The sequence below is a fragment of the Lissotriton helveticus genome, chromosome 9 (assembly GCF_964261635.1).
Source record: "Lissotriton helveticus chromosome 9, aLisHel1.1, whole genome shotgun sequence".
Classification (NCBI taxonomy): Eukaryota; Metazoa; Chordata; class Amphibia; order Caudata; family Salamandridae; genus Lissotriton; species Lissotriton helveticus.
In genome coordinates, this window is record NC_136070.1 from 581773427 (window position 1) to 581799806 (window position 26380).

General features: G+C 47.1%; 1 protein-coding gene across 1 annotated transcript in view; it reads right to left on the reverse strand.

Annotated features, from left to right (window-relative positions):
• Positions 1–26380, reverse strand: part of LOC144783220 (ADP-ribose glycohydrolase MACROD1-like) — a 1309783-nt gene that overhangs the window by 89487 nt on the left and 1193916 nt on the right. The gene's annotated exons all lie outside the window — the stretch shown is intronic.

Genomic DNA, 26380 nt, shown 5'->3' on the forward strand with positions numbered 1-26380 from the left:
AATGTGACGGTGTTGCCACAAACCATTTCCAACTAAAGGTAGACACTTTGTCACAACTTGACACAGCTAGTGTGCACTAACTATATCAAGTTCTAGAGGTCATACTTGGAGTGTGGTTGGCAGTCCAGGAACCTCAAGCACAGTATTGCGTCCCGCTGCGCTGGCCTCATCTGGTGCACAGGCTTAGGCTCTGAATGCCTCATCAGGGATTTTGTATCTTCCCATGGCGTTTTTATCTGGAGCATCGCATATAGTATTAGGGGACACGGGGAATCATGCTCGGTTCCTTAGGTCAAAACTCGAATATTATGTCGAGTTCTGGAGACTACATCTGGATGTCTGCATCAAGGTCTATGCACCCTTTCCTGAGAGCTATCAAATTCTGTACCCATGTCTAGAGAATGCTGGAGGCCCCAAGCAAAGCAATGTGTTCAGATATGGGTGCAGCATCTTGAATATTGTGTCCAGTCCTAAAGGAAACTTATCACCAAAAAGAATAAATGTTATCTGGCAACAGTCAATGGGTGGGTGACCAAAGTAGAGAATTATTTGAACCACGTGCTCTAGAGGCTCAGCGGAAATGACAGATCCTTGAAACATAATACAAAAGGCTAAATTTGTATTGAAAGGATAATCCTCAACATCATAACAACGAGTTAACACATGGACTGGAGATTCTCGAATTGGTTATTTAAATTATTCCAAAGGGCTGTCTTGGGAAAAAAGCACAATGTCATGTTATGTTATATAGACTTGTAAAGCACAACAATTACCAGAAGGTGTCAAGGTGCTGGCACTGTGGAAGAAAAAAAAAGAAAGAGCCCAGCTGATACCTACTTTGGGAAACGCCAGGTTTTTAAGGCTTTTCTGAACTTTAGTTGTGAATGGATCTGGCATACAATGGAAGGTCATTCCATTCCTTGGCCGTGGAATTAGCGAAGCTTCTGCCTCCCCAGTTGGTAAGTTTATCTCTGGACCACCAATTGGCAGGGATCGCTGGACCTAAGGTTTCCGCCTGGAGAATACCAATCAAAGGATTTTTGCAGGAACTCTGGGCCAGTCCCATGAAGGGCTTTGTTGCCTAAGTAGAGAGCCCTGGATTTAACCCTTTGTCTGTCAGGAAGCCAGTCAATCTGTTTGCTAGCAGGGGCAGCGGATTTATGTATCTTAGAGCTCTAGAGGCTGCATTTTGTATATCTGGAGCTTATTAAGGTGCTGTTCCTGCATATTGAGATATAGGACATTGCAGTAGCACAACAGACACACCTTCCAAAGGAAAGCTAGCTATGCAATCTCTTCTCATCCATGTGTGACATTCAGCTGCAGCCTGTGCAGGTAAGAACGGTGGGACGGTTGGGGATTTCGACAGATGACGAGAAGGGAACATTATTTATTTATTTAATTTTCCCTCGTTGTCCTCAGTCGAATCCCCCCACCCCAACCCCGCTCCACCGCTCTTACCTGCATGGGCCGCAGCTGGTGATATTGTTTCCCATGCCAGATATGGCTGCTTCCAGATCTGCAGGGCATGGGCTTGATAGTCCATTAAAACATGCAATACATTTCCTGAAGTCTGTAAGACATAATGATAATTTATATTATCATTTGCCAGAGTATGATATGAGACCGAAGCGATATCAAGATCTGAGAGTTTCAGATGTGTTTGGAAAAGGCAGACGAGTTACACAAAGATCCAAAAAAGGGGTTGCCTGTTCCCTAAGATTTAGGCTAGACAACAAATCCTTATTTATTTTGAAGCGATCTTAATTAATCTTCTAAGAATCGCATAAGAAACGCTCAGAATGTGGATGTGCTATTTGCCACCGACACAGAGGACTCATGAATTTACCAGGTGCAGTACCTACCTTAAGCTCTAAGCTTTATTACTGAAAATTCCGCACCAAAATCTGCGTATATCAGAATTAATAAGACATTTTCTCCCTTGTAAATGTAGGCATTTTAGAGATTCCACAATTAATCAGGGGGAAGGTTGCAGAAAGAGAGGGTGCAATGTTTACCTCACACCTCCACCACTTCACCTCCAGACCTCATCCTCTCTGCTGGTATTTAGGAAAGCACTCAAGACCTGGCTGTTCAACTAAACACCCCCTCCGGCAGCATTGCTCTCAGCGCCTGGATACCCTCACGGGTGTTAGCATTGTTCTCAGCGCCAAGATACCCTCACGGGTGATTAGCATTGTTCTCAGCGCCTGGATACCCTCACGGGTGATTGGCATTGCTTTCAGTGCCTGGATACCCTCACGGGTGATTAGCATTGTTCTCAGCGCCTGGACACCCTCACGGGTAATAGCATTGCTCTCAGCGCCTGGACACCCTCACGGGTGATTAGCATTGTTCTCAGCACCTGGATACCCTCACGGGTGATTAGCATTGTTCTCAGCGCCTGGATACCCTCACGGGTGATTAGCATTGCTTTTAGTGCCTGGATACCCTCACGGGTGATTAGCATTGTTCCCAGCGCCTGGACATCCTCACGGGTAATAGTATTGCTCTCACCGCCTGGACACCCTCATGGGTGATTAGCATTGTTCTCAGCGCCTGGATACCCTCACGGGTGATTAGCATTGTTCTCAGCGCCTGGACACCCTCACGGGTAATAGCATTGCTCTCAGCGCCTGGACACCCTCACGGGTGATTAGCATTGTGTTAGAAAGGCGTCCCCGGGGGAGGCAGAAGATGTCTGACTGACCACCCCTAGGTCCACCTCTCCGTCGAGAAGTAGCCGAGCGTTTACTGAGAGGCCTCCTGAATGAGGGTCCTCTCCTAGGATCGTACAGCAGAGTAATCACAACACTACAGATGGACACCACACAAGAGGTCAAGTTCTTAAGCTTTTATAGCTAGTAAAAGGTTGCGGGTTTTTGGTAGTAGGTACAAGCAGATCGAGGGATCTGTAAAGTCTCGTAAAGGGGGGTAAGGTAGCGGGACAGTCTTACTCTGGCGGAGGACGGGATACCCTACGCACAGCTCTCAATCCTCGAGCCGGGGGGTTCCGAGAGGTCGAGCCGCGGCAGCGCCAGCAGGCTTGCAGGATGGTTTCAGCGAGGTAGGCCGTGGCAGCGCCAGCAGGCTCTCAGATGTTTCAGCACGGTAGGCCGCGGCAGCGCCAGCAGGCTCTCAGATGATTCAGCAAGGTAGGCCGCGGCAGCGCCAGCAGGCTCTCAGAAGGTTCAGCAAGATAGGCCGCGGCAGCGCCAGCAGGCTCTCGGAAGGTTCAGCAAGGTAGGCCGCGGCAGCGCCAGCAGGCTCTCAAAAGGTTCAGCAAGGTAGGCCGCGGCAGCGCCAGCAGGCTCTCGGATGTTTCAGCAAGGTAGGCCGCGGCAGCGCCAGCAGGCTCTCGGAAGGTCGTCGGGTTACGGGGAGAATGAGTTCGTCTGGTGTCGGCCGTGACAGCGTCAGCAGGGCTTCCAGTCCAGGATACAACTGCCGTCCTAATCCAGGGCTGGCCCAGATATAGGTCTGGAGGTCTTTGAAGTCCGGACCCTCGCGCCTGGGGGTCAGAGGGGCCGGGATGATGGTGTCCAGACACCCAGCAGGGGGGTGGAGCCAGCGCCCAGGGAGGCCGGAGGGCGATCGATACCAGGCGTCCGGGGACGGCTGAAGGCCCATCGAAACTCCCCTCCCTCCGGGATCTGTCGGGTGGCCACTCGACCACCTGGGTGGATCTTGGTGCCTCGATGTCGGGGCTTCGCTGGGGCCTGGGCTGGGGCCGAGGCCACGTGGTTGTGACGTGGCGGGCCCAAGATGGAGTCGGGCACGGCCTCGTGCTGAGGTCGTGATGGGCCTACGCTGGGGTCAGGCCTGCGCTGGTGGACCGGGATGGTAGCCGGCCCTGTGGTGTTGGGGCGTGCAGGATCGGGCCGAAGGGGCCGCCCGAGGTCTGGTGGAGGGCGGATATCGTCCTGGGCCTGCCATGCGGGAGGGGTAGGACCACGCCATGAGGCCGGGTCCAACACATTGTTCTCAGCGGCTGGATACCCTCACGGGTGATTAGCATTGCTCTCAGCGCCTGGACACCCTCACAGGTGATTAGCATTGCTCTCAGCGCCTGGACACCCTCACGGGTGATTAGCATTGTTCACAGCACCTGGATACCCTCACGGGTGATTAGCATTGTTCTCAGCGCCTGGATACCCTCACGGGTGATTAGCATTGCTTTTAGTGCCTGGATACCCTCACAGGTGATTAACATTGCTCTCACCGCCTGGACACCCTCATGGGTGATTAGCATTGTTCTCAGCGCCTGGACCCCCTCATGGGTGATTAGCACTGTTCTCAGTGCCTGGACACCCTCACGGGTGATTAGCATTGTTCTCAGCGCCTGGACACCCTCACGGGTGATTACTATTGTTCTCAGTGCCTGGAAACCCTCACGGCTGATTAGCATTGCTCTCAGCGTCTGGACACCCTCACGGGTGATTAGCATTGTTCTCAGCGCCTGGACACCCTCACAGGTGATTAGCATTGTTCTCAGCACCTGGATACCCTCAGGGTGATTAGCATTGTTCTCAGCGCCTGGATACCCTCACGGGTGATTAGTATTACTTTTAGTGCCTGGATACCCTCACGGGTGATTAGCATTGTTCCCAGCGCCTGGACACCCTCACGAGTAATAGCATTGCTCTCACCGTCTGGACACCCTCATGGGTGATTAGCATTGTTCTCAGAGCCTGGAACCCTCATGGGTGATTAGCACTGTTCTCAGTGCCTGAACACCCTCACGGGTGATTAGCATTGTTCTCAGCGCCTGGACACCCTCACGGGTGATTAGCATTGTTCTCAGTACCTGACCTGGATACCCTCACGGGTGATTAGCATTGTTCCCAGCGCCTGGACACCCTCACGAGTAATAGCATTGCTCTCACCGCCTGGACACCCTCATGGGTGATTAGCATTGTTCTCAGCGCCTGGACACCCTCACGGGTAATAGCATTGCTCTCAGCGCCTGGACACCCTCATGGGTGATTAGCATTGTTCTCAGCGCCTGGACACCCTCATGGGTGTTTAGCATTGTTCCCAGCGCCTGGACACCCTCACGAGTAATAGCATTGCTCTCACCGCCTGGACACCCTCATGGGTGATTAGCATTGTTCTCAGCGCCTGGACACCCTCACCTCACGAGCAATAGCATTGCTCTCACCGCCTGGACACCCTCATGGGTGATTAGCATTGTTCTCAGCGCCTGGACACCCTCACGGGTAATAGCATTGCTCTCAGCGCCTGGACACCCTCACGGGTGATTAGCATTGTTCTCAGCGCCTGGACACCCTCATGGGTGTTTAGCATTGTTCCCAGCGCCTGGACACCCTCACGAGTAATAGCATTGCTCTCACCGCCTGGACACCCTCATGGGTGATTAGCATTGTTCTCAGCGCCTGGACACCCTCACGAGTAATAGCATTGTTCTCAGCGCCTGGACACCCTCACGGGTAATAGCATTGCTCTCAGCGCCTGGACACCCTCATGGGTGATTAGCATTGCTCTCACCGCCTGGACACCCTCATGGGTAAGTAGCATTGTTCCCAGCGCCTGGACACCCTCACGAGTAATAGCATTGCTCTCACCGCCTGGACACCCTCATGGGTGATTAGCATTGTTCCCAGCGCCTGGACACCCTCACGAGTAATAGCATTGCTCTCACTGCCTGGACACCCTCATGGGTGTTTAGCATTGTTCCCAGCGCCTGGACACCCTCACGAGTAATAGCATTGCTCTCACCGCCTGGACACCCTCATGGGTGTTTAGCATTGTTCCCAGCGCCTGGACACCCTCACGAGTAATAGCATTGCTCTCACCGCCTGGACACCCTCATGGGTGATTAGCATTGTTCTCAGCGCCTGGACACCCTCACGAGTAATAGCATTGCTCTCAGCATCGGGTGATTAGCATTGCTCTCAGTGCCTGGACACCCTCACGGGTGATTACTATTGTTCTCAGTGCCTGGACACCCTCACGGGTGATTAGCATTGTTCTCAGTGCCTGGAAACCCTCACGGGTGATTACTATTGTTCTCAGCGCCTGGACACCCTCACGGGTGATTAGCATTGTTCTCTGTGCTTGGATACCCTCACTGGTGTTAGCCATGCTACACAAATCCTGATTGATTGATTGATTGATTGATTGATTGTCGATAACTTAAAATTTCACTCCCAGTGCGAACCAGGGTTTATGAAGGAATCAGACCTTACTGGCCCATACTTAAGCAACCAGCCCATATACAACCGAGGCTTAGGTAAGAATAATCACGTATCATTAAGAACACTTCACCAAAAGATACATAACTGAAAGATCTGTTCAATTCGTAAGCACAAGCCATGAGGGGAGCGACATTGACCCCAAATGGGATCCCTGCTTTATCATTCTTTATAAAAATACACACCTGAAAATGTCAAGTGACCAGTTCACCCTCTCAGGCAGGAAAAAGCAGAGGTAGTCTGGGTTTGAAGCATCCAGCACAATCACACCCTCTCAAAAATATTATAAAGTGTTTACCCAAGACTAACATTATTAAGTGATAAATAACAACGGCAACGTCTACAATCTATCGAATGCATGTGTAGATATATATTAATGGAGATGTTTTGTTCATCTTATGTTAATAGCATTTTCAAATAAAAGAAAGAAACAAAATTCAATGACATTCAGTTCAAAGAGCTAAGCATGAACAAGAGGTGACTGGAATGAGGGAGAGCAGTTCTCTGTGTAATGAAGAGAACCAGTAAGTACTAAGGATATCACTCACTTCCTAAGAGGGGAGATGAAGGAAAAGGGTCTAAAATGTGTTCTCCGTATTCATGCATGAGAGAATATGCTGGCACCTTGGTAATTCCCTGTGCGACCACTGTGATCCCAGAGGTAGGCATTGCACAGATGCCCTAGCTCCTCTATGGATCCACCTCTTCTTCCTCATCATGCCTGGCATCATGCTTGGCATCATGCCTGGCAGCTACAGCCTCTTGTTAGCAGCTTTGTTGTGAGTGATAAGACAAGCACAAGAACACTTACTGTCTGTTTTACATGACCATTGTAAGATGGCAGTCTTCACTGGCACTTTCCACCATGGGTTGAACATTATACCACTTTGGCACCACCAGGCATATAAGGAGTTTCCTCACCGCTATAGTTTTCATGGAGGTGAGCCCGCCATGAAAAGTGTGGCAGCGAGGAAACAAAGGGAGCCCTACAGGGCCCCCTGTTGCCTCTGTGCCAGGGGATGCATGCAGTGGGGCACATGGTGTGCCCCCTGTATGCATGCACCCTCAGTTCCTGCAGGGCATGGGCTTGATAGTGCATGCACTGCAGGAACTGCCTTTGACACTCCCATTGCTGTGCCTTTTTCAAAGGAACTGCAGTGGGACCACCAAAGAACCGCCCGACAGAGACAAAAAAAGTTGTCATCTGGCAGGTGGTTTCTTATGGCTTTGGCCGTCTTGGGACGGCGGTGTGGTGGCCCTGTTCCAAGACTGCCAAAGTCATAATAAGGCCCTAAGGGGCAGATTTACGTTTCCTGGCGCATCCCTGCAAATCAGTAGGGATGCGCCAGGAAACTTGCGACCCGCAAATCCACCCATGCGCCACCACTGATGGCACACATTTACAATGCGGCGCGCCGTGGCGCACGGATGGGCAGATGCGTGTCGCATCCCCCGGCTGAAATGCGGCACATTGCTGGAGTCGCGTCGCAGGCGTGACGCGGCTCCAGCAAGGCTCGGGGGTGCCCTATGCCCACCATGCTACGTCAATCCTTACGCCTGCTTCAAGCAGGCGCAGGGTTTTGACGCAGCATGGCCGTAAAAGTGACTCTGCGAAATCTTGTAGATTTTACTGCGTCACTTTTACGAGGCGTACCTGCGAGGGAACGCCCACCCTGCGCTGGAACGCCCACATGAAACCAGACGCAGGTTTCATGTGGTGCAGGGGTTTACAACGTGACGCATCTCCCTAGATGCGTTACATTGTAAATACGGCGCATGATTTACGCTGCTGCTGCGTCACAGAAGTGACGCAACGGCGGCAAAAACGTGTCGCAAGGGGCTTGTAAATCTGCCCCATAGTCTTTACCTGGGCATAAGAGACAGCACATGAGCTTAGGTGAGTGCCCTTAGGTATTCAGGGCCATATGTATCATCATACCGTTTAGCGATTCCTAAATAGCGAATTTTAAGGAATCGCTATTTAGAAATCGCAAAACGGTATGTATGTAGGAAATCGCTTCTTTTTAGCGATTCCTTATCATTCCTAAATTGCGATTAGCAAATTGCTAATCGCAATTTTCCCATTCATTTCTATGGTCCAGGAGGCCCATAGGAATGAAGGGGATATTTGCGATTTTCAAAGGTGCAGGGGTGTCACAAGAACACCCTGCTGCACCCCTGAAAAAGACATGTGTGGGCATATGGCGCACATACATGCCCTAAGGGCATGTATGAGCGTCATATGGCACCTTTGGAATTTAAATAAATTGCTTTTTTAAAAGAATTCGCAACTTACCACCAACTAGAAGTTGGTGGTAATCTGCGAATCCTTATTGCCATTTTTGCATAAATATTTCTTTGATACATTGCATTTAAGGAATCGCAAATTTTGCGATTCCTTAAGTGCAATCGCAAAATAAGGAATAGCAATAGTGCGATTCCTTATGTTGCTGCGAAAATGTTTCATACATACCATTTAGCGAATTTCGGCCTTTGCGAATGCTAATTAGCTTGATACATATGGCCCTCAGTGCAGTACATCCAAATATGAGATTTAAACTGGGTCTTGTAGGCTGAAGCAGTGCATGAGTGCTCTATCTGAGTATGGAACCTCACCTGTGAGTCTGCATAATACACACCATTACAGTGCTTGGCATACGAGGCTGCACTTGGCATAAAATACCGAATGAAGCTGTATAGGGGATACGATAACAGTACTTGGGTATTTACCACTACTTGGCAAAGGATGTTGCAACACCTGATAGCAGACCTGACTCTATGAGGCAAGAGCTAGCCTCTACGGCTACACCTGTGAATACAACGCCAACCTGGGGCTGTGAATGTTGCACCTGAATCCATAAAGGTGCACATGGGCAAGCTAGTACGTTTAATATTAGAGAAGGGAAACCTACACAACTTTTATAAAATTTTGTAAGTCTCTTAATGGTCCGCCAAAACAAGATTCAAGTTCCTATGGACCTTTCCCACGTTTGCCAGACAAAGAACATTCCTCAGAATCGAGGGGCTTTTCTATACTTGTCAAAAGTCATTCATGTTAGAACATATGTACAATCAAAGAAACAGATTCTCAGTTTTTTCTACCTTCTTCAAAATCATGTTAACTGCTTCACTGCAAAAACTCCAAAGGTTTCTAAATATGCGGGTGGGTGGCGCCGCTCAGACGTCTATGATCAAGTACAGGCACCGACGCTTCTGGTTGTGGGTGGAAGAGGGAATGACAAAGTTGCAGATCACTGTAGCTGTGGACTCAAGTTGGTCACTTTGGTTGAAGTTTTTCTTTTTCACACAATCAATAATCTTACAGTGTACGCTGAGCCAAGCTGTTGTTTTGATGCCTGAACACAGGGCTGGACTGAGAACCATAATCGGCCCTGGCAAAGTGCTTGGCCGGCCCCCCCACGGAGGGGGGAGGGCTGGGGGGGGTGAGGGGTGCGACCGCGCTCGTTGCCAGGGCCGGTATTTGGCCGATTTTGTTACAGGGCCGTTAATGCTGCAAAAACGGCGCTGTAACAAAAACCACCCCCAGGGGCCCAATACTGGCCCCACCCTTGCGGCGCACCTGGGGATTGCCGGGTGCCCGCCAAGGGCCAGTCCGGGCCTGCCTGAACAGTATATTTGTAAAATGATCTGATAATACGGGCAGAACGGGGGCAATCGCCTTCGGTAATCCCGGCTTCATCCTGAAATTGTCATTAGTCAAATTCCACGTGGGAGACATATACCTGTTGTAATCTGAAGCAGATGATTAGTTGTCTACTGTACTGTCATGTGAGCTGTTACTGTAAGAGATAACCACTAAAATGCAATAAAGAGATTCAAACTAAAAAAGTCTTGGGGCCTCATTTATGAGAAGTGACGCATCACTGTGTGAAAGCAGCGATGCGTCACTTCTCAGTGCGCACTCCTTGCGACATACCTGATGCGTCATATTTAATGTATGACGCATCATGTCGCAAGGAGTTACAGATACGTCAGTATTTCTGTCGTATCTGTAAAAAGTGACGCAAAAGTGACGCATTGCTGGAGTGTGTCACAAAAGTGACGCAACTCCAGCAATGTGTCCTTTCACATGGGACAAGCCCCATGTGAAAGGGCCTGCGTCAGTCTTACGCCTGCTGTGAGGCAGGCGCAAGATTTTGACGCAACAGCGTCCTAGAAGTGACGCAGTGAAATCTCATAGATTTCACTGCGTTACTTCTACGAGGCTTTTTGCGGCAGAACGCCCCCCTGCATACATTATACCTGACGCAGGTATAATGTAGCGCAGGGGTTTACAAAGTGACACATCTGCTTAGATGCGTCACTTTGTAAATAGTGTGCAACAGGAGGCATGTTTTACGCCACCGATGCGTCACAAAAAGTGATGCATCAGAAGCGGAAAACTGACGCAAGGCCTCATAAATGAGGCCCTAAGGTTTCTAGAGGGAGGCAGAGGAATGTACTCCCGGCGGGATCTGAGGGTCTAGTCTGTCTTTCGCTCCTTCCTTTGTCATCTCACTCCGTTCGCATGGAAACCAATGGCCGGGTCACAGTGGCATTTCTGTCGGTGGAGCATGTTGGGATTGCTAAAAAGATGCCGCGTCCACATATCAGGTGGCAGGGGCACCAGGTACAATCATTTTAGGATTTGGGCGAACAAAGCCTAGACAGAATCCATCAAAGCTTCTGTTCTTTGCCCTTCCTTTATTTCTTTTGACTGAGGACATTTTGTTACACACTCAAGGCATTTCCGTTAGAGAGGATGACATGGCTTGATCCCAGCCGCTGGAATAATGCACTCCCATGTAGATGGCCATTACAACTGGACTTTAAGGGCTTAGGGCCATATGTATCATTCCAAATTGCGATTGCAAATGCCAAAATTAGCAGATTGTAGGCGTTTGCGATCGCAATTGGGCTAAGTGGGATGTATGAATGGAAAACAGCCTTGCAAATTAAGGAATCGCAAAATAAGCGGGTGGGTGGTGCCGCTCAGATGTCTATGATCAAGTACAAGCACCGATGCTTCTGGTTGTGGGTGGAGGAAATGACAAAGTTGCAGATCACTGTATCTGTAGACTCAAGTTGGTCAATTTGGTTGAAGTTTTTCTTTTTCACACAATCAAGATTCTTACAGTGTACGCTGGGCCAAGCTGTTGTTTTGATGCCTGAACAATATATATGTAAAATGTTGTGATAATACAGGTGGAGCGGGGGCAATCGCCTTCGGTAATCCCGGCTCCATCCTGAAATTGTCATTAGTCAAATTTCACGTGGGAGACATATACCTGTTGTAATCTGAAGCAGATGATTAGTTGTCTACTGTCCTGTCACGTGAGCTGTTACTGTAAGAGATAACCACTAAAATGCAATAAAGAGATTCAAACAAAAAAAAGTCTAAGGAGTGTAGTGGGAGGCAGAGGAATGTACTCTGGTGGGATCTGAGGGTCTAGTCTTTCTTTCGCTCCTTCCTTTGTCATCTCACTCTGTTCACATGGAAACCAATGGCCGGGTCAAAGTGGCATTCCTGTCGGTGGAGCATGTGGGGATCGCTAAAAAGATGCCGCGTCCACAAATCAGGTGGCAGGGGCACCAGGTGCAATCATCTTAGGATGTGGGCGAACAAAGCCTAGACAGAATCCGTCAAAGCTTCTGTCCTTTGCCCTTTCTTTCTTTCTTTTTTCTTTTGACTGAGGACATTTTGTTACACACTCAAGGCATTTTCGTTAGAGAGGATGACACGGCTTGATCCCTGCCGCCGGAATAATGCACTCCCATGTAGATGGCCATTACAACTGGACTTGAAGGGCTTAAACGCTGAAAGCTGATAATACAAAGCATGTTCTGAAGAAATGTGTTTACTGCATTGTAAGCTAAGTTGTAAATACCCCTCCTCCTTTCCTTTACATACTGATTTAAGTTTTGCATTAATTGTTTAAGAGTAGAATACATTTGTGTGTAGATCTGAGATTTAGGAAAAGAAGAAGTCTATGCTGTTGTGCAGAAGAGGATCTTCTGTCCACCCTTCATCCTGAGTCAGGGAAAACAGTTTGCATACTGGGATTGTCAGCAGGTCCCTTTAGGGACCCAGGACCAACCTTCACCCTCCTTTTTCCATGACCATGTCTTGGCTTCTCCCAAGACCCCAATGCTACGCAGGCGAGCACAGTACAGAACTCATTATACGAGCCCCTTTAAGACCTTCCGGGGAGCAGGGAGGCATTTGTCTCCGGAGACGGGATGTACATGAGATGGGGCATGGCGGCGCTATCAGGTTTGGGACCAGCTTCGATCTCTCACTGGGATTTCTTTGTTGAAGGGGTTCAGGTGGGAAGGCTGGAGGGTGGCATGCTTGAAACAGGTGCTGCCTCTCCTGCGATTGGTGGTCCAAGCTCATTGATATATATATATATATATATATATATATATATATATATATATATATATATATATATATATATATATATATATATATATAACCTACTGGCAGTCACCAGTAGGTAGTAATAGTTAGGACCTAGTTACCATAGGAAAACTGCAACATTCTATTCCCAATAACTTTGGCGCCGATTGACAAATCTTCACGAAATGTATATATATATATATATATATATATATATATATATATATATATATATATATATATAAAACCAATTTGGCACTTAAGCACTTTTTTCTCTTGTTAGAAAATGTAGGATTTATTGGAAACAGTGAGTTGATCAATACCGGAAAATAATTGAAACTGCTGTACACAATAATAAATGAGTGACACAGTGGAGGAGAGGCTGTAAAAACAACAGTATAACATTTTGGATTTATCCAGTTAGTCATAACGATAATATGAATGTTTTATCAATGATTATCAATTTTTATTTGGGTATTTATACCTTGACAGTTGTTTCTAATAATATACACCTAGAAATGACAAAGCATTACAGCTTATGATGATTATATACGTAACTGCATTTACGCAGATATACCGGCTATGACACAGTATGCACGATAGTCTATTGTTTATATTCATGATCACATGACCCAAGATCCACCTGTGAGGGGGCGTGCACGGTGTAAAGCACACATAAAAAAATGGTAAAAATGTATACCAATCTGAATGTGATCAAGGGCTCTTGAAGCCCGAAACGCGTCGTTGCTGGCTGCGGTAAAAGAACGGAAATAAAATCGTACCCTGCCTAAGCTGCTGTGGTGGTCTGAGTTCCTGCTTTGCCGCATGTCGGAAGTGGTCGGAATTGTTTGATGCATATATATATATATATATATGCTCACAGCTCTCATCCTGCCCACACAATCCGGAGCATCCCCTATGGGGAGTTCATTCGTATCTGCAGAATATGCAGCGAAAATGACTCCCTTGAGAAATGTCTTAATGAATCTAAACAACGTTTCATCCGTAGGGGTTACTCTGATTCTATCCTTGACAAGGCTCTACATAAAGCATGTGCATTTGAGCGAAAAACATTATTGATGCCCAAGACTCCTAACATCTCTACCGCTGAATGCAATGTACGCCTAATTACTAACTACAGCACCCAGGAGCACAAAATCAGGGGTATCATTTCTTCTGAATGGCCTATAATCCTTACGGATGTCATTCTTGGACCTATACTTCCTACGAGTCCCAATATCACATTCAGAAGGTCTCCCAGTATGCGAGACGCTCTTGATAGACCCATGCCCGAAGACCCACCTAAAAAGAGTCTGATCACCAAAACTGGGTTCTTCAGGTGTACTTCATGTCGAGCCTGCACCTTTGCCAAAAACAGTACGCATTATGTCACCGCATTCTGCTCCACACCTGTTCCTATTCGAGAATATCTTACATGCAGATCTGAATATGTTGTATATAAACTCAAATGCACGTGCAACTTGGAGTACATCGGAAGTACTAAACTTCCGGTACACCAACGAATTCTGCAGCACATCCGTGCAATTGTCAATAGCGACAATAACTATCCTGTCGCTAGACATTTTCGAGCTGTACATGATAAAAAATTGAGGGATCTTGAATACACAGTTCTGTGCTCAGTACCTCAACCCGGACGGGGAGGTGACAGGATGAAACTTCTTCGGCAGAAAGAATCTCATTTGATTCTTGCCTTAGATACCAAGGCACCTAATGGTTTGAACCTGACCGAAGATTTGAGCAATTTCCTGTGAACTGTGTTGTGATTGGTGATGACTTTATTCTCTTTTATTTGTCAATGAGATGTGACGTAGATTATCGCTGAGTGGTTGGCCGGCTGGTCAGCCTTCACATGTATATACTTTGTTTAGGTGTTCCTCCCAATGATATTGAATTGTGTTTATTTTGTTCTAGTTGACACCTACTTGCAAAGTTTTATGCCATTCGATTATAGTTTGTTCTGTCTAGCATATTTTGCTCAGCTGTGGCTTTACATACTTTTTTCTTTATTATCCCTTTCATTTTTTTATTATCACTTTTTTATGCTTTCTCTGATCAGTTGCTTTGGCTGATTTTGGTTTACTCTTTTGTGTACATCTACTTTGCTGTGGTCCTATTCACATGATTATTTCTTTATCTCATTTAATATGTTTGTAATATTCTGCACTGGGCATTTACTTAGCTGCTAATTATAAGCTAGGCTTGGCAATGTTATTTTGGCACAATGTCATCATTTTCTTTTTCTTGTTCATTTGAACAGCATTGCTTTAGGATGGTAATATCAGGCACTTGCCTTCATTGTTGGTTGTAAATATTCCTTCCTTCTGTAAATAACCCCTGTGTACACAGTATTACTACCTGCTATTATTTTTTGGATTAATAACATGTAAATGAATGGGACCATGAATATTCAGCATTTAACGTCATATGCTTTTTAGGTCGAGCTGATGTTGCATTCATGCGAAGCATGAATGCATCAGCTCGACAACTTATGCTGCCCGTATTTAGGAGAGTGGATAGCTACCAGACGCGCGCTTTGACGAGGTCGGATTTCACCTCGGGAGCGAGCGTCTGATAGCTGCGCATGCGTGGTGCAAGCCCTGGCTCTCACACAGACAGCCCCCACCCCTCTGCATGCACGCACGCACACACACACACACAGGCGCGCGCATGCACACGCAGGCATACGGCACACATACAGGCACACATACAGGCACACTATCCCCTACCTCGCATTCTCTCTCAATCACACACAGTCACGCATGCGCACACACTTTCCTTCGCGCACACACGCACACACGCGCGCACACACTCCCACCTCCCCACCCCCCCAGGCATACACACAGGCACGCACGCACTTCACATCAGCCCTGGGCCCCACTCACCGACTGCGCTCTTCCGGCGGGGCTCCTCACGGCACGGCGCGTCTCATCCTCTAAATCGGGGCTCCCTCAGGTCAGAGGAGCCCCGCAACAGGCGCCACACTCCTCCTTTTCCCCAGCCCCCTCCTGGGGACCCGGGCTACCCCGGACGTCAGGGCACTCCATGCGCCGGTAGCTCGCAGCTCGCGGACCTCGGGAGGCGGGACTTCCCGTCGGCCGCGAGCGGATTGGCCGGCCGGGCAAGAGCTTCCGGGTCGCCGCAAGATCAGCTTTCAGCGGCGCCGGCACACGGAGCTCGCTTCTCCAGGCTCGGACTGCCCCTGTGACTTGGATTTTGCCCACCAGGACCGTCCGAGGGAAGGCGGTGAGGACTCGTTTTTAAAGGTAGTTGTATTTGTGATGAAATGCAGGCTGTGAAGACAAAAGTTCCACAATCGGGTGCCTGAATCTGAATGTCTCACTCCACATGTGCAAGTATTAAAGCAACCGGATAGCAAACACAATCACAGTCATATGAAAACGAAGGAAGTACTTCAGAACATGGGTAACAAAAATATTTTTTTTTGGATCCATTTCACGGCGAAGCCTGCAACACATCTTCCTGCCAGCAGGTCTCCCAGCCTGTTCCCAACCCGTAGTTATCTGTCAGCCCTTCTCCCAGCGCACAGCTCTCCGAGCCCATACCGTTTCCTGGCCGCACAGTTCCCTTTCCCTGTTTCTGCCCACATGTCTCGGTCTGCACCCCTCCATGCCTGTACCTCTCCCCGGCTGCTCCGCTCCATCAACCTTCGCAGCCCATTGCTCTTCCTGCCCACACATCGCCATACATTTTCCCAGCCGGTTCTGCCCTTTCTTCCCTCCTCCTCCTTTCCCCCCTTCACCTCTATCCTGTGCTGTCCTGACCTACTCCCTTTTGTACCTCAGCCCCAATGCCTGCTACTCCCAGCTCCATTCACCGCGCCTTTTCGCCTCCTTCCTCAGGTAATAATAACTCCTGCGTCACATAGCGCTTCATAAAGCGCCGCTGCCATATCTAAGCCCATGAAATAAGAGAAGGTAAGAGATAGTACTATCAGTGAGTGCTACTCTCCGGTTTACTTTGAAAACATGGTCACACAACTCGGGGGTTTCCTGCAGCTTGTGTTGGGGTCCTCCAGCCTCAGTGACGTGTGGGCGCCCTTCACTGGAGCAGGCTCCCAGGGTCACACACTGACGCAGCGCTTGCACTGCTGCGGGCACCGAGGGTGCTGCACTGACTGTGGTGGTGGGCCTGGGCCAGGCCAAAAAATAGCCGAGCTTGAGTTGTGTACTTCCCTCAGATTCATCCAGTGTTTTTTTAATGACCTTTGAATCCTCCTGGCATGCGGCTTCCTGTGTTTCAGGGGGAGGAAGAGGGAACAATGGTGGCTGCGGTGCTCTTACCTCACTTTTTCTCAGAGATAGAGGCTCAGCTTTATCTCGTGGGCTAGGTGGAAAGTCTTCCCCAGAGAAGGCTCCGGGGACCGGCCTCTCAGACACACACTGGCTGGTGGTGGTGGAGTTACTCTACGCCCAGAGTCTAGCCTCTCAGACAGAGTCAAACACGGCCTCTGTGGTGGGGTTACCCGGCCTCTCGGACACAGCCTTAGTAGTGGGGTTAGCCGTCCTCACGCACAGTGACTGTGGGTTCTCTAGTGAGAGACAGTGCTGCGGCACTGCGAGTCCTCTAGTGAGAGTGCTGCAGCAGTGACTGAGTGCACCAGTGAGAGAGAGGGATGCAGCACTGTGAGTGCTCTAGTGAGTGCTGCAGCAGTGACTGCGTGCTACATTGAGAGAGAGTGCTGCAGCAGCGACTGCGTGCTACAGTGAGAGAGAGGGATGCAGCAGTGAATGATTGCTCCAGTGAGAGAGAGTGCTGCGGCACTGCGAGTGCTCTTGTGAGAGTGCTGCAGCAGTGACTGTGTGCTCCAGTGAGAGAGAGGGATGCAGCACTGTGAGTGCTCTAGTGAGTGCTGCAGCAGTAACTGCGTGCTACAGTGAGAGGGAGTGCTACAGCAGTGAATGAGTGCTACAGTGAGAGAGAGTGCTACAGCAGTGAATGAGTGCTAACGTGAGAGAGAGTGCTACAGCAGTGAATGAGTGCTCCAGTGAGAGGGAGTGCTGCGGCACTGCGAGTGCTCTTGTGAGAGTGCTGCAGCAGTGACTGAGTGCTCCAGTGAGAGAGAGTGATGCAGCACTGTGAGTGCTATAGTGAGAGAGAGTGCTACAGCAGTGAATGAGTGCTACAGTGAGAGAGAGTGCTACAGCAGTGAATGATTGCTCCAGTGAGAGGGAGTGCTGCGGCACTGCGAGTGCTCTAGTGAGAGGGAGTGCTGCGGCACTGCGAGTGCTCTAGTGAGAGTGCTGCAGCAATTACTGAGTGCTAGTTTTAGTTAGTCATACACCATATGAATGTTACAGTCTCTTAAAGTGAAACTCCCCCAAAAGGAGTGTTATCTTCACAATATTGAGATTACAGGGGTATCCTAATAAACATAATATTGGCTGGTGATCAGGAGCGATCTGCTTCTACTCTTGCCCTTCCGGAGCAGCTATGCCAGGCTGTCTAGGGTATCTCTTTTCCAGTTTCCTAAAGTGTGTATATCTAAGATGTCTTTTATATTTGAGTTTTATTTATACCATTATTTGCCGCATTATTGACAAATATATATGATTTAGTATCCTGAAGGCATGCCTTACTTCTCTTCCCATTTAATAGGCTGTTCAAATACACTGAACATAATCTTCACAAAAGTTATTTACAAAAGTTTAATCTATTGCCATTATAAATTACAATAACTTTTATTTAAGTATTAATAAAAAAAAATTAAAAGCCATTGTTATTTTTAATATCAATACATCTAAGTCACGTAAATACAACACATTGCATTACAAATGCTATAGGTATCACATTTGCGAAAGTTAAAACTATTAACATTGTAAATGACAAAGCTATTAATTTCGCTATTTTCAAAACCAACACATAAATAAAACATTTGTCATTTACAAGACCAATAGCTCAAACTTTCCTAATGCGAGACCTATTGCATTGCAAATGCTTGTTTGTTACTTTGTTTCTATATTTCGTCACTTTGTAGTCCATCTACTGTGTTTATTACTATGAGAAGGCGTGTAGCATTGGTTGTTTTCATTAAGTCCTTTGTTTTTGTTTACTATTTAAGCACTTCCCTGTTTCTGGCGCGCTGTGTGAACAAGCTCTCTTGCAGAGTGAAACGCGTCATCCTACATTAAAACGTCTTCCCTGTTTTCCATTGTCGGATGTATTTTCTATTCGAGGTTATTTTGGACTGCTGGATACGAGGTGTTTTGAGGTCCTGACCTCTGGTTCTGAATTCTACTCGGAACCTGGACTGCTCTTTTCATATATATATATATATATATGTTTGCTCCTATTACACTTACTCCACGCACTCTTTCCTTCACGGGTGCTGTTAATGCGGAAAGTGTCGCCGCAAAATATACTGCTCCTCGCCCTCCTGCCCTTTCAAGAAGACACAGCACTCACGGGTGGGAAGTCAATAGATTTAATTTAGACTTCCAAACGCAAACGCACCAGACGCATTTCGGCTATCGCCTTCCTCTGTGGTACAGGGGTATTGCGGCCATTACAGTTTTTTATACACATGTGCTCATTCATAAATAATAAACATAAACAGAGGACAAAACATTTATCTTGCACATATTGTGCCAGCGCCATCTTATAGTGGTGTGAATTCATATGCACCACACCATAGCCTTTTTCGCTGTTGTTTACTCTCATAGTCTAGCCCTATATGGGCTTAAGCCTATTCTCAATCTTGCCCTGAATGGGCCTTTTGTTGCATGAGTCCTCCGTTACTACAACAACTAAACGTGCTCCCCAAAATAATAAATTCAAAAACTCCAATTTTACAATTTTACACACATTATCCTTTCATAAAAAATTACATTGTATTTATCTTACGCAGCAAACTATGATCTTAGCAATTATACATCTTGGACTACACCCAACTATTTACATTTGAAGCAAAATGTTAATCCTAGGTAAAAGAGCCCTTTAACCCAGGTGTACTGCTAGCTCCTCATGGCTGTTCAACCCGTTATATACTGCCCCAACCTAGCCTTCAGGTGGCATTGTGGGATACGTAGTTTTTTACTGAAAGTCTCAAAAACGATTAAAATACATTAGAAAAAGGACAAGTGTGTAACAGAATATGTTTGTTAAGTACAAAACATAAACTAGTGCTTTTAAACTTGGCTTGTTCTGGCAATGTAATGCTCAAAATTAATTATAAATCAGTTTTTGAGACTTTCAGTAAAAAACTACGTATCCCACAATGCCACCTGAAGGCTAGGTTGGGGCAGTATATAACTGGAAAGTAAGAAAGGACTTACTGACCGCGAGAAAAGCCGTGAGGCTGAAACGCGTCGGTGGGGTGCTGTGTGATAAGCAATAAAGCTTCTTAAAAAGTATCCGGTTGTGCTGCCCATTTTGTGAATATAATTAAAATTGGGGTTGGATCCAGCCTTGGGGCTGGCACACACTGTGGAGCGCTCTGAATGCTGAAGGATCGCCTTGTTGGGATTGCAATTGCTGGTCGGAGCGCCCGATTTCCTACGCGAGAGCAACTGGTGTAGTCAGAACGGGAACGGGAACGCCCTCTATGGTGGAGCTGTGGAGCAGGAGAGTCGGAAGACGCTGCTGCGAGACATGAACAACCCGCTATGAGGTGAGCGAACCCACAGACTATTCTGCATAAGCACAGTAGGAATCGAAGTGGCTGTAGATGAGGTGATAGTAAGACGCCGCTTTGTAATAGGTACAAGTGGCTTATTACCTTTGAAACAGACCGGAGAAGCGGAAGCATATTGTAAAAACGCACGCAAATGCTAAAGCACCCTTGAAGTAATCGGTGTGTACATTAAGTGTATTGGCAACACGACTGAAAGAGACCATGGAAGCGCGTGCAGCTAAACGCGCAACCAAAGCGTCAACTATGTTCAAACCTGGGGCGCCAATAGAAGACACCACATTAACGGATACTGTATCAGGAAATGAAAGTATTACGTTGAAACAACAGCTAAATGCATTAGAACGCCTGTACAAAAAAGAAATAAATAAGAGCTGGGAGGTGATTACATTGGAAAATTATGTGGAAGTCAAGAGGATCCCGAGAGGATTGAGGATCTTCACTATGCCGACCCACCCAGATACAAAGGAGGTACTGATCAATGAATGGCTTGAAAATAACACAATATGTTCCCTCAATATGATGCGCATCCTGATCAAACATGCGAGAATGGATATAGATGAGATCACGATAAAAATAAAAGAACTGGAAGAATCCATTGCAACTCAAACCAACAAAGATGAGATAGCGAAATTACGACAGGAAATGGAAGCACGACTTGAGGTTTATGAAACTGAGATAGAAGAACGGAAGGAACGTAAATTTAGACGAGATGAGCTAGATTATCTGCATGGGAGAATTTTAACATTCGCACGTCGATATGATAATCTGAAAAAGAATTTTCAACCAAACCAGCAGTTGTCAAGTGGTAGTGAATCAGATGCAAGCATGATTGACGCAACGCGACATCAGTCAAAAAACTTGACTGTTTTAGAGGAAGTGAAACTGGTGAACATGGAGAAAAATTTCACCAGAGGAAGAGGAAGGGGGGGCGCGTCCTTTCGAAGCAGGGGGAGAGGAAGAGCCACCCAAAACCAACCAAGTCCCTCACCAGCACCCGCAAAACCCGCAGGGCAAAGCGAAAGAAGACAATATCCTCTACGAAACAGGAAGTAACGAATTTGATTGTAAATCTGTCACAATATCAACTGACAGCTGATGAATGCAGTGTCCTTAATAAAGGATTATCATTCTGCCCGGAAGCTCATTTCGATTACCCTCAGTTAAAAATTGACTTTTATAAGTTCATAAGAAAACTGAAACTAGCCAAAGTCCATGCGAATACAGTGACATCAACCAATATCAACATTACAATGGAAGAGACAAGTGAAGAAGAAGCGATCATGACTATTGATCAAATACCTGATCTGAGAGAAACATTTGAACTATTGTACAACCCAATGGGAGAAACCGTGACAGATGTACAAATGCTCGAACAAATGAACATCAAAACTAATTCTAGCAAAAATACTGGATTAAAGAGAAAGTCTAGATTTTATCCAGTCCTATCACCGGGAAACAAAATTGATATGTTTGCAGATGCAGTGACAGAAGAAATTGACAATCTAATTAAAACAAGGGACAACAAAAAAGAAAATCTCTCTAAGCAAGAACGCAAGGCCATTCAGACTCTAATGGACAATGCAAACATAACAATAAAACCCGCGGACAAGGGAGGCAACATCGTGATCATGGACACCAGTGAATATATCAAAGAGGCTGAGAGACAGCTGAACATCACTGAACATTACAGCAAACTGAACTCTAATCCAATTCCCAAAATGACATCAGATCTAAAGGACTTACTAAATGGATACTATACTAAAGGGTTAATTAATGAGGATGAAAAGAAATTTATGACAACTGAGCATCCGATCACGCCATGCATTTACTTTTTACCCAAGATCCATAAGACATTGATCAATCCACCAGGGAGACCGATTGTTTCATCCTGTAACTCAATCTATGAGAATGTCTTGAGGTATGTTGATACCTTTCTTGCACCTATCGCACAGAGCATGCCATCATATCTAAAAGACACCGGAGATTTCTTGAGAACATTAATGAATGTAAACTGGGATCCGGATTATCTTTTAGTGACTATTGACGTCGTGTCATTGTATACATCCATCAGACATGACGTGGGAATACAAGCCTGCAAATATTTCCTACAACAACGGAGTGTTAAGGAACTGGAACATACTTCAATGCTTCTGAATATGATAGAGATATGTTTGAAGAATAATGTGTTTCTTTTCAACAACGACTTATACAGACAAGAATGTGGTACAGCCATGGGGATTTCATTTTCCCCCAACTTTGCAAATGTCACCATGGGATGGTGGGAAAAAACAACAGCTTGGAATGACAATTATCAGGATGATTTGGATCGGATAATCCTATGGGTCAGGTACATCGATGACCTTTTTTTAATCTGGAAAGGCAGTGATGAACTCTTTCAAAAATATTTCACCAGATTAAATAGAAATGAAATTGGTCTACAATTCACCTGTGTCACAAACAAGAGAGAAATTGAGTTTCTCGATACCAAAGTTTACATCTCAAATGGTAAAATTGAAACCACATTGTTCCGTAAGAAGACTGCGACGAATAGTGTGCTGCACGGCACAAGCTTTCATCCCAAAGCATTGGTCAGGAGCATTCCTTACGGAGAATTCGTTCGTCTGAAAAGAAACTGCTCCAATCCACAAGATGCAGAGAAAAAAATAGAAGAATGTACGACGAAGTTCCAATCAAGAGGATATAAAAACTATGTTTTAAAGAACTGTAAAAACAAAGTGGACAAACTGAGTAGAGCACAGACCTTAATTGAGAAACCGAAACCCCCCCAGGATAAAGATCCGCCTAGATTCATAACAACATACAGCAAGGAGAGCGGAATAATTGCCAAAAAGATGAAGAAATGTTGGCATCTAGTAACCAGTGATCCAGACATAGGCACAATGGCTGGGGAACATCCTTCCATCACGTACAAAAAAAATACATCCTTACAAAACCTATTGGTGAAAAGCTTTTTCCAAACCAAACAACAAACCAAATGGTGGACGGAACAAAATATAGGCTTCAAACCCTGTATGTCATGTAAAGCCTGCAAAATAGGGAAAAGAATGAAATGTGTGGTTGATCCGGAGGGTAAAAGCATGCCCATCAAACAATTCATTACGTGCACATCTAACAAGCATTGGAAATGCAATAGGTCTCGCAGCATTAGAGTTAGTGCATTTAGAATTGTTTATGGGTTTTTTGTTGTAAATCTTTTGCATTTTTATTTTTTGTAGCCAATGCTAAAGAATTACAAATCAAAAAAGCAATAAACATTTGTAAAAGCTTTAACTAAAAATCACTAGTAGATACAAATGCTGTAAATTGTACATAACTTGGCATGTAGACTTTTCTTTGAACTTTCACGTGTTTGTTCACACATACATGCCGGTACAGTAGCATGCATGCAGTTCTCCAATACATTATATGATATTGAATATCATATGTCTGTGACGGCAATATATTATTCTTATGGACGTAATGTGTATTTACACGTGTTTACATTTTGTGTGTGTGTGTATACATGTATAAATACACACGCAATCACAAAAACCCGCAAACAATTATTTGATGTCAGCAGTCATTCGTGCAGTCTTGTCATGCGAGATCAAATCAGGCGCTATGCTGATGAAAACGCTTGCATATGGTGGGTGGATTAAGGGCCAGAGACTCCTTTTTGTCATGGAAATGTTTTTGGTTACTTGGCGTTGCGTGGGTGAGTGGCGTTGCGTGGGTGAGTGGCGTTGCATGGGTGAGTGGCGTTGCGTGGGTGAGTGGCGTTGCGTGGGTGAGTGGCGTTGCGTGGGTGAGTGGCGTTGCGTGGGTGAGTGGCGTTGCGTGGGTGAGTGGCGTTGCGTGGGTGAGTGGCGTTGCGTGGATGAGTGGCGTTGCGTGGATGAGTGGCGTTGCGTGGATGAGTGGCGTTGCGTGGATGAGTGGCGTTGCGTGGATGAGTGGCGTTGCGTGGATGAGTGGCGTTGCGTGGATGAGTGGCGTTGCGTGGATGAGTGGCGTTGCGTGGGTGAGTGGCGTTGCGTGGGTGAGTGGCATTGAGTGAGTGGCGGTGGGTGAGTGGCGTTGCGTGGGTGAGTGGCGTTGCGTGGGTGAGTGGCGTTGCGTGGATGAGTGGCGTTGCGTGGATGAGTGGCGTTGCGTGGATGAGTGGCGTTGCGTGGATGAGTGGCGTTGCGTGGATGAGTGGCGTTGCGTGGATGAGTGGCGTTGCGTGGATGAGTGGCGTTGCGTGGATGAGTGGCGTTGCGTGGGTGAGTGGCGTTGCGTGGGTGAGTGGCGTTGCGTGGGTGAGTGGCGTTGCGTGGGTGAGTGGCGTTGCGTGGATGAGTGGCGTTGCGTGGATGAGTGGCGTTGCGTGGCGTGGTGTAATGTAGGAAGGGAGAGGAAATCTTGATGAGAAGCTCGATTTAAACCGTTCAGTATACAGCAGAGGCGCTTTCAGTGACAAACACCACAGTGAATAATGATCACCCGAGGTAGACTTCACTGATCAAGACTTGTGGGAATTAGACATACAGTTTGAAGATTATTTCACAATACTCATTGATCACGTGAAAACCACAGCGTGACTTCCATATAGACGGAGATCAGCAGTCAAGATCATGCACGCTATGAACTGGTTTTGGATAAACGCTTGGTGGGAAATGCTGCTGCGTCCCAGCCAGTTCACAAGTGTGTCGTAATGGTTTCATGACATGCCCGCAATGTTTATGCGCAATGGTGCCCTTTGAAATAAATGGCGACAGATAGGGTAATGAGAGCGGGGTATCGAAGTTGCCAGCCCGCTTTTCGTAAGATAAGGAACTGCGGGGCCTGCCGCTTTTTATCCCCGCTCCCAGTCCAGACTGGTGGAACAGTAAAAGAGGCGCCTGGGCATAACAAGCCTTTCACCGTAACACGGCGGGCAGGGGAGGGGGCGGAGAGGGGAGAGGTGCGACACGACAGGCAGGCAGGCAGGGGAGGAGAGTAGGAGGAGGAGGGGGGAGGAGAGTAGGGGAGGCACGGCCTAGCGGCCGATGCAGAGTCAACATGCCATCTTTTAAACGCTGCCTCAAGATGCGTTGATGCAATGTGAAGCATGCTGGTTCCATTAATGTAGGAAGGGAGAGGAAATCTTGCTGAGAAGCTCGATTTAAACCGTTCAGTATACAGCAGAGGCGCTTTCAGTGACAAACACCACAGTGAATAATGATCACCCGAGGTAGACTTCACTGATCAAGACTTGTGGGAATTAGACATACAGTTTGAAGATTATTTCACAATACTCATTGATCACGTGAAAACCACAGCGTGACTTCCATATAGACGGAGATCAGCAGTCAAGATCATGCACGCTATGAACTGGTTTTGGATAAACGCTTGGTGGGAAATGCTGCTGCGTCCCAGCCAGTTCACAAGTGTGTCGTAATGGTTTCATGACATGCCCGCAATGTTTATGCGCAATGGTGCCCTTTGAAATAAATGGCGACAGATAGGGTAATGAGAGCGGGGTATCGAAGTTGCCAGCCCGCTTTTCGTAAGATAAGGAACTGCGGGGCCTGCCGCTTTTTATCCCCGCTCCCAGTCCAGACTGGTGGAACAGTAAAAGAGGCGCCTGGGCATAACAAGCCTTTCACCGTAACACGGCGGGCAGGGGAGGGGGCGGAGAGGGGAGAGGTGCGACACGACAGGCAGGCAGGCAGGGGAGGAGAGTAGGAGGAGGAGGGGGGAGGAGAGTAGGGGAGGCACGGCCTAGCGGCCGTGCAATCAAGTAGTGAGGGGGCGGAGTTGTGGGAAGGCTGAGAGAGAGAGTAGGCGGCTGGGGGCATGTGCACGCGCATTTAAGCTCAATGCGCATGCGCATTGAGCTTAAATTTCTCGTGCACTGCAAGGAATCGCCACGATTCCTTGCAGTGTGGATAAAGAGCGGATAAGTGCCTATACTCTCGCGCTTTCAGTGACAAACACCACAGTGAATAATGATCACCCGAGGTAGACTTCACTGATCAAGACTTGTGGGAATTAGACATACAGTTTGAAGATTATTTCACAATACTCATTGATCACGTGAAAACCACAGCGTGACTTCCATATAGA